The sequence below is a fragment of the Rhinolophus sinicus genome, chromosome 2, assembly GCF_057876585.1.
Source record: "Rhinolophus sinicus isolate RSI-liver-muscle chromosome 2, RSI-T2T, whole genome shotgun sequence".
Taxonomy (NCBI): domain Eukaryota; kingdom Metazoa; phylum Chordata; class Mammalia; order Chiroptera; family Rhinolophidae; genus Rhinolophus; species Rhinolophus sinicus.
Window position 1 is genome coordinate 92,731,833 of NC_142502.1, and position 12,888 is coordinate 92,744,720.

The 12,888-nt window shown below is 41.1% G+C and overlaps 1 protein-coding gene across 5 annotated transcripts in view; it reads left to right on the forward strand.

The window, feature by feature from the left end:
* Nucleotides 1-354: 354 nt before the first annotated feature.
* Nucleotides 355-12,888, forward strand: part of RCAN2 (regulator of calcineurin 2) — a 247,656-nt gene continuing 235,122 nt past the window's right edge. The window contains exons 1-2 of one of the 5 annotated variants that reach the window (XM_019734722.3): nt 365-692; nt 2,285-2,334. The gene's annotated coding sequence lies outside the window, so the exon portion shown is untranslated. Of the gene's footprint in view, nt 693-868; nt 1,182-2,284; nt 2,335-12,888 lie in introns of those variants that run through there. The other 4 variants (XM_019734718.3, XM_019734719.3, XM_019734717.3 and 1 more) reach the window with 4 other exon arrangements.

Sequence of the window (12,888 nt, forward strand, 5' to 3'; positions counted from 1 at the left end):
TTCCCCATTTTCCCCATTATGATCTTTTCACATTTTTTATATTTTCAGCCCTCCTGTAAAGGTGCCCCCGCTAAGCCACAGGCTTCCTCTGCCCTGAATTGCTTTCTTTTGTAAAGCAGAGACTTCTGCTGGGGTTAAGTTTGTTGAACAACAGATCTATTCTAGATTCTGTTTCACATGCAACCGTTTACTGTATGATACCAGCCTCCCATTCCTTGTGTCACAGACTCACACAATAGGAGTCCTTGAAGCCCTTCTGTTCCCGGGTCTGCTGGCTGTGAATCCTGGCAAAAACTGTGAACGCCGGCGGGGCACCTTCAGCCGCGTGGGCGGGGCGGACACAGGGCTCCAGCCAGAGGACGCCAGCGCTTACCCGGCGCGAACGCCTATGAGGACCTTCTAGGGGCTTCCCGACAACTCCTCAGTTAGTGGGAGTCGGGGGCTCAGTCCGCTCATGAGAAGTGTCTCTCTGGCAGTACTCGCTACCCACTTTGCTTCTCGGCCAATTTCTTCTTGGCCAGTCACCCTGCGCTTCTGAATCGGCCCCCTCCCCACTCCGATCCCCAAGAAGCCCCCCGACCCCGGCTGTAACCCCGAGGAGCATCTCCCCGCTGAAGCCGGAACTCTTGCGGACAGACTCCTGAGCTGAGGGTCTTCACTCTTTCCTGGGCACCCCAAGTGGAAAGGAGGCGGTAAGCAGCTGAGGGCAGAGTGGGAGCCCGGGTAACGGAGTGCGTGGGGGACCGGGAAGAGCGCCGGTCAGAGGGGAGGGGATGAGAGGAGGCCAGACAGGGGCTTTCGGTTTCCTGGGGTCTGATTGGAGGTTGGCTCGATGAGTCGGAGCTGGGGGCGCGCCCATCTCCGCTGGCTCTTGCGAGAGCCGCGGGCTCGGCCCCTCCCCGGAGCCGCTTTGTCCCGGGTGACCGCGGCGGAGGTTGTGGGGAGCAGCAGACAGGAGGCAGAGACCCACGGACTGACGGACCGGGAGACCCGGAGACACGAAGGCGGGGCGCGCAGCGCACGCCCCACACCCGAGCCAGCGGGCACTGCGCCCGCCCCCACGTGCGCTCGCACCCGCGGGCAGGTGAGCCGGCAGCGCCGCGCCCGCAGTCGCCGGCCCCCGCGGACCGCCAGAGCCACACCGCCGCTGCCTCTTTCGGCGCATCGCGTACGCCCAGCAGGTCGGTTATGTAACCGCGCTGGCCCGCTCGCTCCTGCACCCTGTCCTGCCAAAGCTGCGTGCGGCGACCCGGCAGTGCCCGGGGACCGTGGCAGGGGGCGGGCAAGCGCGGCTGGGTGAAGGAGTGGGCAAGGGGCAGCGGCGGGGGTGGGGAGTGGTCTCCGGATCCAGTCGTCAGTCCCCGAGGCAGCTCTGGGGGCAGAGGTCTCTCTTATAGGAGGCGCGGGTCTCCAGGAACCCCTTTCCCGTTCCTGGTGGCTGCAGGTTTCGCCTTCTTAGTAGCAGCAGCAGGTGCGTAAGTGGAGGATAATAAAGACGCCTGTGGTCCCCAGGACTGAGGTTTGGACTGGTGGTTAGTGGAGGTGGACTGGATGCAGAGAGCAGAGGAAAGAACGGAGAGACTCCTTTCCCAGTGCTTAAAGGAAAAGTGCTGGGGAAGAGGAAGGTGCTTTCAGGCGCAGCGGGAATTGTCCTGCCTGGGATTAACGGGCTTGGGTCATCTAAAAATAACTTCAAGTTTGAAAAGTGAAATAGAAGGGAGCACAGTGTTCTCAGTGCGTCCTGCCTGTGGGATGATGCTTTGCTCTAGAAGTCACCAGGGGGAACAAGCAAATCTCCGCCACCTGATCCGTCTGCTGCCTCCTGGTCTCACTGGTTTCCAGGGCGTCTCGGTTTGACTTTTAGTTAATGATTTATTCTCCAAGGCACTGCAGTCTTTTTCTTATCCCGAAATGAATTGTATAGCAGAGTGCATGCTTTGAATCTTAACTATTTCCTACATTGGGATAGAAGTATTCAATGGGTATTCAAAAGCCAAGGCTTTTTTTTAAGTATCGTTTTAGCAACAGCAAAAGTTGCTGGGCTCCCTTTAGCATACAGTCCCACAACTGGAAATGAAAGGATGCTGGAGCATTACCGCCCACACTTCTCCCTTCCTTCAGCCAGAATCCCGCTTAACCTATGGTACAGAGCTGAGGCTTTAGGAAAAGTAGGACATGTTAAATAATGCAACTCAACTTTCACACATATTACATCAACTTCAAAACAGGACAAATGCATCACAAACTCAGGGCAACACTTGCTAACCGGCCCCCTCCATTGCAGGGACACGGCAGAGCTGGAAAAACCTAGAAGTTGGAAGGCTCAAGAAGCAGGTCAGCACTGACTGTAGAACAAAGCAGGGGAATGTACCGTTGGCTGCTTTTCAGTTTACGCATTGATTTTCTTTAGCTTTAGAGCTATTTTCTTAAGTATGATCAGTCATTGAGGTGAATTAGTCTAAAATGTGAGCTGCACTTTGCTTTGAAATCTGTGGCAAAGCAAATCTGCATTTATTAAGCACCTACTTACCAGAGTCCAGTCCATAGCACTGCGTCGGGAAAAGTATCCTCAACTTAAGCTCCAGATGCCAAGAGCTTTCAAAGTGTCCTGTGTGTGCAGGTCGTGCAGAACCCAACTAAATTGGGGCGAGTATGGCTTTCTCACCATTGATGAACATTTAATAGGCATAAGTGGGAGCTTGAGAGCTTTGTCATTTGCAAGTAGACATCACTCTCTTTAAAAAAGAACAAAATAAAAAATGCTTGAGTAATCGTTTGCAGTTAGTCGTGTATGTTGCAGAAACTAGCTTTATTGAGACCAACTTTGATAGTGGCTGTGGTCTCATTTCCTGTATTTTCTGTACTATCCACTTAGTTTATTCAGCAGTTGTTTGTTAAGCATATACTATGTAATGTGGAGGCCCTGTGCCAGAGACTAAATGAAAGAGGCCCCTGTCGTTCAGAAATCAATTTACCAAAAAAGAAGGATAAGAAAAAAAGTGTTAATGATCATCATGGTGAGTGTTTGATGGAAATACAGGAACAAATTCAGTGAGAGCTCAGGGAAAGGTGAGTGGAGAGAATCTGGAAGAGCCTGGAGAGAACTTCATTTGGACTAGATCCCGGTAGGCCCTGGGAGTTCTCCACAGAAGGGACTGAAGGGACTACGCATTCCACGTTGAAGGAAAGGTCGTGTTCAAAGAATATCTAGGTGTTCTGAAGTGAGGGATTGGCAGGAGAGTTTGACAGGAGTGGGGGGGTTCCAGTTCACCTGGGTTGTGATTATACCCTGTTGAGGAGAAACCATGTAGACTTTATGGGAGAAATGCTTTAATTTAATTTGTGTTTTGCAAAAGTGGCTATGAAAGTAGTGGGTAGGTAGGGTTACAAAGAGCAGTGAGGTCAGATTTTAGACCACTCCAGTGGTCAGGCAAAAAAAAAAAAAAAAATAATAATAATAATTGTGCCTGAACCAGGTAGAATAAGGAAAGAGAAGCGAGATCTAGAGAGAGCCATTTAAGAGGGAGAATCAGTGGCACTGGTCATCAAGTGGGTGGTGCTGTGGAAGGTTAAGACTAGATGTCTAAATATGGTTAGGCTTTTAACTGAGTTAGGAAGAAATAAGAATGAGTAGGTTTGAGAAAGATGGGGAATTTCAACTGAAAATTGTTCCTTTAAGATCAGGAGCAAGGTAAGGATGTCCACTCTTGCCGCTTTATATAACATAGTATTGGAAATTTTAGCTAGAACATTTAGGCAAGAAAAAAATTAAAAGGCATTCAAACCAGAAAGGAAGAAGTAAAACTGTCTCTATTTACTGATGACATGATAATACATACAGAAAACCCTAAAGATTGCACAGAAAAAACTGTTAGAACTAACACATGAATTCAATAAAATGTTGGATACAAATCAATACACAAAAACCAGTTGCATTTCTATACACTAATGGTGAACTACCAGAAAGAGGAATTAAGAAACCAATCTCATTTATAATTGCATCAAAAAGAATAAAATACCTAGGAATAAATTTAACCAAGAAGTTAAAGACATGTGCACTAAAAACTGTAAAACATTAATGAAAGAAATTGACAAATGCACAAATAAATGGAAAGATATTCTATGCTCATTGATTGGAAGAATTAGTATTTAAAATGTTCATACTACCCAAAGCAATCTATGGATTCAATGCAATCCCTGTCAAAATTCCAATGGCATTTTTCACAGGATTAGAACAAACAATCCTAAAATTTGTAAGGAACCCCAGAAGACTCTGAACAGCCAAAAGAAGTCTTAAGAAAGAACAACAAAGCCAGAAGCATCACACTTCCTGATTTCAAACTATGTTATGAAGCTACAGTAATCAAAACAGTATGACATTGGCATTAAAAAGAGATACAAAGATCAATGGGACAGAAGAAAGAGCCCAAAAATAAACCCATGCATCTATGTCAATTAATTTATGACATAGGAGCCAAGAATATACAGTGGGAAAAGTCTGGTTTCTTTAATAAATGATGCTGGGAAAATTGGACAGCCATGTGCAAAAAAATGAACCTTAGCCGCTATTTTACACCATACACAAAAATCAACTCAAAGTGAATTAAAGACTTCAACATAAGACTTGAAACCATAAAACTCTTAGAAGAAAATATAGAGGATAATCTCCTTGGCATTGGTCTTGGCAATGATTTTTTTTTTTTTTTTTTTTTTTTTAAGTTTATCAGCCAAGCAATGCCAACAAAAGCAAAATAAACAAATGGGACTACACATCAAATTAAAAAGCTTCTACACAGCAAAGAAAACCATCAACAAAATGAGAAGGCAGTCCATGGAGTGGGAAAAAACATGTGCAAACCATATATCTGATAAAAGGTTAATAAACAAAATATGTAAAGAACCCATACAATTCAATAACAAAAAATAAATAATCTGCTTTTAAAAATGGGCAGAGAAGCTGAATAGATATTTTTCCAAAGAAGATGTACAAATGGCCAACAGGTACATGAAAAGATGCTCCTGTTTACAACAGCCAGGATATGAAAGCAACCTAAGTGACCATCGATAGACGATTGGATAAAGAAGTTATGATATATATATATAATGGAATATTACTCGGCCATAAAAAAATGAAATCTTAGCATTTGCAACAACATGGATGGACCTAGAGGGTATTATGCTAAGTGAAATAAGTTAGACTGAGAAAGACAGATTCCATATGATCTCACTTGTATGTGGAATCTAAACAAAATAAACGAACAAACAAAACAGAAACAGACTCATAGATACAGACAGCAGGTTGATGGTTGCCAGAGGGGAGGGTTTGGGGGGCTGGGTGAAAAAGGTGAAGGGATTAAGAAGTATAAATTGGTAATTATAAATTAGTCACAGGGATGTAAATACAGCGTAGAGAATATAGTCAATAACATTGCAACAACTATGTATAGTGCCAGGTGATTACCAGACTACTTGGAGTGGAACACTGAATAAATTGTACAAATGTCTAACCACTATGCTGCACATCTGAAACTAATGTAAAATAATGTTGAATATCAACTATAACTGAAAAAAAAAAGAGAGAGAGAAGGTGCTCAACATCACTAATCCTTAGGGAAATGCAAATCAAAACCACAATGAAATATATCACCTCACACTTATTAGGCTATTATCAAAACAAAACAAAACAAAAAGTGAGATAAGTGTTGGTGAGGCTGTGACGGAAAGAAAATGCTGTGCACTGTTGGTAGGAGTGTAGCCATGATGGAAAACAGCATGGCAATTCCTCAACAATTTAAAATGTAGAATTACCATATGATCCAGCAATCCCACTTCTGGGTGTTTATCTGAAGGAAACAAAATCACTGTTTTGAAGAGCTATCTGTACTCTCGTGTTCGTAGCCACATTATTTACAATAGCCAAGACATGGAACAACTTAAGTGTTCATCAGTGGATAAATGGATAAAGAAGATGGGAGATAAATATCTACCTACCTACCTATTTTTATATTTATATATTTTATATAATATATAAATATTGAAACTTATTTATATCTAAGAGGGGACCTTATTTTTTTATTAGTTTCAGGTGAACAAAACAATGTAATATACATTTATCATTTATTCACCTCACACAGTGATAACCCCTTTCCCCCCGTCTACTACCCCTCTGACATTGCACACAGCCATTACATTTCCACTGTCTCTATTCCTAATGCTGTACTCCACTTCTTGTAACTATATATATATATATATATATATATATATAATTGTAGTTGACATTCATTATTGTTCAGCTCAGCTTCAGGTGTACAGTGTAGTGATCAGGCATCTACATCATCCCTGAGGTGGTTTCCCTAATGGGACAAGTATCCGTCAGATTCCCTACAAAGTCTTTACAACATTATTGATTGCATTCTCCAAATTGACTTTCATATCCCTGTGGCAATCTTGTGGTTCCGATTGTGCTTTCTAATCCCCTCATCTTCTCCCTTATCCGCACCGCCCCCTCTCATCTAGCAACCCTCAGTTTTTCCTCTGTGTCTCTGAGATTGTTTCTGATTAGTTCATTCATTTATTCTTTTCTTTAGATTTCATATATAAGTGAGATCATATGGGATTTGTCTTTCTCTGTCTGACTTATTTCACTTAGCATAATGTTCTCTAGGTCTATCCATGTTGTTGCAAATGGTAAGATTTCGTTCTTCTTTATGGCTGCGTAATACTCCATTGTATAAATGTACCACAGTTTCTTAATCCAGCTGTCTACCGATGGGCATTTTGGTTGTTTCCATGTCTTGGCTATTGTGTATAGTGCTGCAATAAACATAGGGGTGCATACATTTTTTTGAATTAGAGTTTTGGATTTCTCTGGGTAGATTCCTAGGAGTGGACTTGCTGGGTCATTTTCAGTTTTTTGAGATACCTCCATACTGTTTTCCATCGTGACTGCACCAATCTGTAATCCCACCAACAGTGCACGAGGGTTCCCTTTTCTCCACATCCTCGCCAGCACTTGTTTGTTGATTTACTGATGATAGCCATTCTGACTGGGGTGAGGTGGTATCTCATTGTGGTTTTTATTTGCATTTCTCTAATGATTAGTGAGGTTGAGCATTTTTTCATATGTCTGTTTGCCATCTGTATGTCCTCTTTAGAAAAATGTCTCTTCATGTCCTCTGCCCATTTTTTAATTGGGTTGTTTGTTTTTTTGGAATTAAGTTGAGTGAGTTTTTTATAAATTTGTGATATTAACCCCTTATCGGATATATCATTGGCAAATATGTTCTCCCATTCAGTAGGATCCCTTTTTGTTTTATTGATGGTTTCCTTTGCTGTGAAAAAACTTTTTAGTTTGATGTAATCCCACATGTTTGTTTTTTCTCTTACTTCCTTGCCCGAGGGGATATATCGGTAAAAATCTTACTCCAGGTAATGTCTGTAAAGTTTCTTCCTATATTTTTTTCTAGGAGTTTTATGGTTTCAGTTCTTACATTTAAGTCTTTAATGCATTTTGAATTTATTCTTGTATATGGTGTAAGGAGGTGGTCCAGCTTCATTTTTTTGCATGTGTCTGTCCAGGTTTCCCAGCACCATTTATTGAATAGACTGTCTTTACCCCACCGTAAATTCTTGCTTCCATTGTCATAGATTAAATGACCATATAGGCATGGGTTTATTTCTGGGCTCTAAGAGGGTAATTTATTAATGAATACTTGAAATATATACACACACACAGACACATATACAATGAAATATTATTCATCCATAAAAAAGAAGGAAATCCTGCCATTTGTGACAACGTGGATGGACCTTGAGAGCATTTTGCTACACTTAGCATAGGTCAGAGAAAGACAAATATTGCATGATCTCACTTATATGTGGAATCTAAAAAAAGAAAAACAACTCATAGATACAGAGAACAGATTGGTGGTTGCCAGAGGTGGGGGATGGGAGTGGGCAAAATGGATGAAGGTAGTCAAGAGGTACAAACTTTCAGTTATAAGATAAGTCCTGGGGATTTAATGTACAGTATGTAACTATAGTTAACAATACTGTATTGTATAATTGAAAGTTGCTAAGAGAGTAGATCTTAAAAGTTCTCATGAGGAGAAAAAAATTGTAACTGTGAGATAATTGATGTTAACTTATTGTGGTAATCATTTTGCAATATATACATATATCAAATTGTTATGTTGTACAACTAAAACTAATGTTATGTATTAATCATATCTGTATAAAACGGGCGGGGGGGAGGAAGTAAATAAGAAAGAATAGTTTGAGAAAGATGGGGAATCTTGACTTTGAACATCAAATGAAAATGTTCAGTAGGCAATTTTATTTTTCCAAGGTGATTTCTTCATTCCTGGTGCTAACTTTCTACTCATCTTACCTTCATCCCAGAGACTGTCCAGGCTGCCTTTGGAAAAGAGGGAGAGAATTTGATAGCAGGAAGTTTTTTCTACCGTCCTCCCCCAAAGTGAAAATATTAACTGTCACTTATCTTAAGTAGTAGTAGTAATAATAGTAAAAATAATTTTAATTATAATAGTAATATCTAACATTTATTCAGTGTCTGCTGAGCACAAAGAAGTTAGAATTCTACATAGATTATCACCTTTGATCCTCACGATAACCTCTGAGGCACAATTGTTATTCTTATATAATTGATAAAAATAATAATAAAAAAATAAATAAAATAAAATGAAAGCTTCCACTAAAAAAAAATATATAAATAAAATTATTTGGTTGATTGCTAAAAAAAAAAAAAAAAAAAAAAAAAAAAAAAAAAAAAAAGAAACCCAAGGCAAAGAGAAGGTACCTTATCTAGGCCACACAATTCGTAAGAGATGTGCCCAGGGTTCAAGCTCAGACAGTCTGACCAGCACTCTCGATCGCTAACATGAATTAATAACATTGAAATAATTTTCATTTAGCTCAGCCTGTGTTTTTGACCCTGTGTCTGAATATCATGGCTGGTGCCTTAAAAGCACAGGACTGAGTCAGGAGTCCTGGGCACATGATTTGTTATGTGACCTCTGCAAAGTCACGTCCCCTCTCACGCTTCCATTATTTTAAATCCGTGTGTTAATCAGAGAAGAGGTTAATGAGATGATCTCTAAAGACGCTCAGCATTCTGAAGTTCTCCCATCCGGTCTCAATTTTCACCACTGATTTGGTTTAAACTCATGCCTGCCTAGTCACTTGTCGAATCAGAACACTTCTAAGAGGGATTAACTCCAATGGTGGCCTGTCCTTAGCAGCTTGATGTAAACGAGCCCAGGGCAGCTGCTGCTGAGGGTTTCTGCTGTTGGGGGAGCCCAGTTTGGGTAGAAACTGGATGAACACTCAAGTGGAGGAAGATCCGTACTCACAGATCAGTTTCTTTGTTGTAGATGTGTCACACATTCTCTGAGACTTAGCTTCCTCGTCTCTGAATAATTAGGGGGATTGATACACGTGTTGTAAGGAGTGAAACAGACACTGTAAAGCATGCGCCACAGAGAAGTGTGCCTCACTGAAGGTGCTCAGTAAATAGGGGGCCTCACCCCAGGCCCCGAGAGGAACAGACATGCAGAAAAGGGAGGTGGAGTGTTTCTGAAGAAAAACGTCTCCCTTGCTTCACAGTTTTGCTGAGGGCTACCTGTTCGAGGGCATCATTTACCTATTCACCTTAGAAAGCAGTGTACAGTGGAACTATATAAAAAAAAACAAAAACACACAGGACATTAAATATCTTTTAACATGTGAATTTCAAGTATTAATAAATTATCCTCTTAGATATAAAGAAGCTTCAACATTGCACAACACAGTTTTAAATTCTTTTTGTCAGCTGATAAAGAGGTGAAGATTGCGGTATAGAAATAGCAATGCCTAGGGTTGCTGGTCCTGGATTTCGCTATGATGACGTTGAATACACAGGAGACAGAAAAATTTCCTACCTTGTGTGTGTCTGTGTGCACGCTCTGCTTCTAGCATCATGAAGAACTCTCTCTGCCTCTAAAATATTCCCTCTCGTTGTGTCTTTTTTCTTGTGTTATCCACTGCCACATGTCATATGCTTTAGGTTCAAGTAATTAATCAAGTTGAGGATTTTGTTTTGAAAGATGGAAACAGTCTTAAACTCCACTGAAGCTGTCTTTTTGTCCCTTAAAACAAAAAAAGTTTGTGATTGAGAATGATACTTTCTAGAAGTCAGAAAAAAGTTTCCAAAAACAACTCAAACTTCCTGCATTTCAGAATGCCCACAGAAAATATATTCTATAGTCAGGATGGAAAGAGATTTATTTTCTTACCTGGTTTCCCCATACTCAACTCGCTGAAACAGGGATGAAACATGGGGCCCTAAGCTTTGAGAGGTATGCATAAGAAGGTATTGTAACAGTCGCTGTTGGACAAAAGAATTGTATAGTTTGAGAGCTATATCCTAGTTTTTATTATGGTTGTGTTAGTTCTTTGTGGGAATAATGGCTTTCTTGTTTCAAGTGGTTGAGATATGCCAGCTACAAAATATTGTAAGTTCTTTGAGGACATAAGCCATGCCTTCTTACAGTGTTGGTAATAAAGTATAAAAAGCATGCACTTGGCATGAAAAGGCCTGGATTCCCGTCCTGGCACTGCCACTTCCCAACTATGTAACCTTGAGCTTCCCTTTGACCTAACAGTCAAAGGACCTGGCGTTTGTTGAATGCTGCCCCTGTTCAAGACACGGTGCTCAGCATCTGTTATCTCATTTAACCCTTAGGACAGCTCTACCATGTGGGTATTATGATGACTATTTACAGAAGAACACACCCTGAAGGTCAGGGGGAATAAGCCACTCAGTGTTGGGTCTCTGAGTTGCAATTTTCTTATCTGTACAATTAGTATAATACTCGATCTCCCACCTTACAATTTTTGAGGGTGAACTGCTGCGGATCTGTGAGTTGTGCATTCACAGTCACAAAATGCAATGCTCTGCACAGATATTGAGGATGTGAGGGAGGTCCATTGTATATAAAAGGCTTGTATGGAAGACATTAGGAAAACTGTATTTCCTTGCCCTGTTCTTTGGTAGTTTGTTTTATGATACCTGTTTCTTTCAAGGGTAATTTATTTGTTGTCAGTACCAAGACTCCGCTAGGCTGAGCCAGGAGGAGGCTGGCCAGGTCATGGAGCTACCGTAGGTCCTGCTGGTGAAGCGGGCAGGAGAGCATGGCTTACAGAGAAGAGGTAACTGCCAGAGGGCTGTTTATAAACAGCGAAGGCTGAGAGTCAGAGCCAAGGCTGGGGAAGGTGGCAAAGGCGTGATGGGGAATGCAAGAAGTCATCCCCAGGCTTTATGTCAAGTGTGAGCGACAGCTTGGGCGTGGAATCTGCTCACGAAGGCTAGCCACGTTCCCCAGTCTCTGCTGGGAAAACTGGGGACCCTCTGCCCGGATGTTTTGAATGGCTTCTTTTTCTTGGATGTATGTGCTTTATGTAAAATCTTTAGGAAACACAGAACAGTATAAAAAGAGAAAATTCAAATTGCATGTATTACCATGAGCAAATAATTACTATTAACATTTTGGTGTATTTCCTTTGTCTTTTTTAATATGCATATTTTTATACAATTAGGATCATACTGTATAGAAGTTTGCAGCCTGTGTATTTCACCAAGCATTTGAAATCACTTTTCATGTAAAGTCAATGATCTCTATGGACAATGTTTTCAGTAGCTGCATAGCATTCTCATATACTTGTATGATTTTTACCAAATTCATTTGCCTTCTCCCCTTTTGTTGGACATTTAGATGGTTCCCAATTGTCCAAAATATCATACATCTTACTTTGATGAACATCTTTGATCATGATTTTTTTTCTGTGTTTTAGGTCATTTTCTTAGGATGGTTTTCTAGAAGTAGAAGTATTGGCTCAATAGATGAATCTTCTCAAGGCTTTCTCTGTATTTTTACATTTTTAATTGTTTTTCCAGGAGACTGTACTAATTAACAGTCCTCCAAGCACTGCATGAGAATGCACATCTTACCTCCACCCTGCTTCTAAATACTCGTTTTGTACTTAGCCATAAAGGGTGGGTGGTATTAGTGCTTTCCAGAGATAACCCCACTGTGGAAATGTTCCTGCTTAGCAATTGCTTCAAGGAGGCTGAGCTCTCTTTGTGGGACTTGAGGATGGGGATCGGGTAGATTTCACATGTACAAATGAGTGTTTGTCGGTGAGTTGACTTCAGTGGATTAGCTTTTCTTCTGGCGGTTCTGTTACCTGAGGCCTGGGATACCATACCGTCTGTGGGCTGTGTGGGGTGGCAGCTATCACTGCAGCTACTAAAGCTGCCTTACACTAAATAGTATAAAGCAACCTCTGCTTAAGTGAGAACTGGTTCCATTTGCCATTCAAATCCAGAAAAATATTAACAGCAAGTATGTGTGCTTATTTGCATTAGTTCTGTTGTTGTTTCAGTTGGTTCTGACTGGTTCCCCTTCTACTGTTGACAGTCCACTCGGGCATGCCTCAGACAGGTATGCCTTTTTTACCTTCTACAAAATGAGATGCAATGCAGAGTAAACCACCTTGAATAAATAATTAGGATTATCAATTCGCACCTCCTTAAAAATCACTTACATGGTCATTATTCTAGAATTTTAATGTGAGGACTAATTAAGTTAACCTTTCAAAAAAAGTCAATGCATTCGCTATTAGGCTACCATCAGCTAAGTTGATTATATTGACCAACTTGTTGAGGTAAACAGCCAATTTGAATTATTTCCCCCCATAAAATTATCTGAGAGACAGACTAAATTAATATAATTTATTTTTTATTTTGACTTCTCTAGCTGTTAAAGATAAAAGCCCGGTAATGGAGTCGGGCTAGGACAAATCAAAGTCTAATTTGTACCTCTTTTTTGA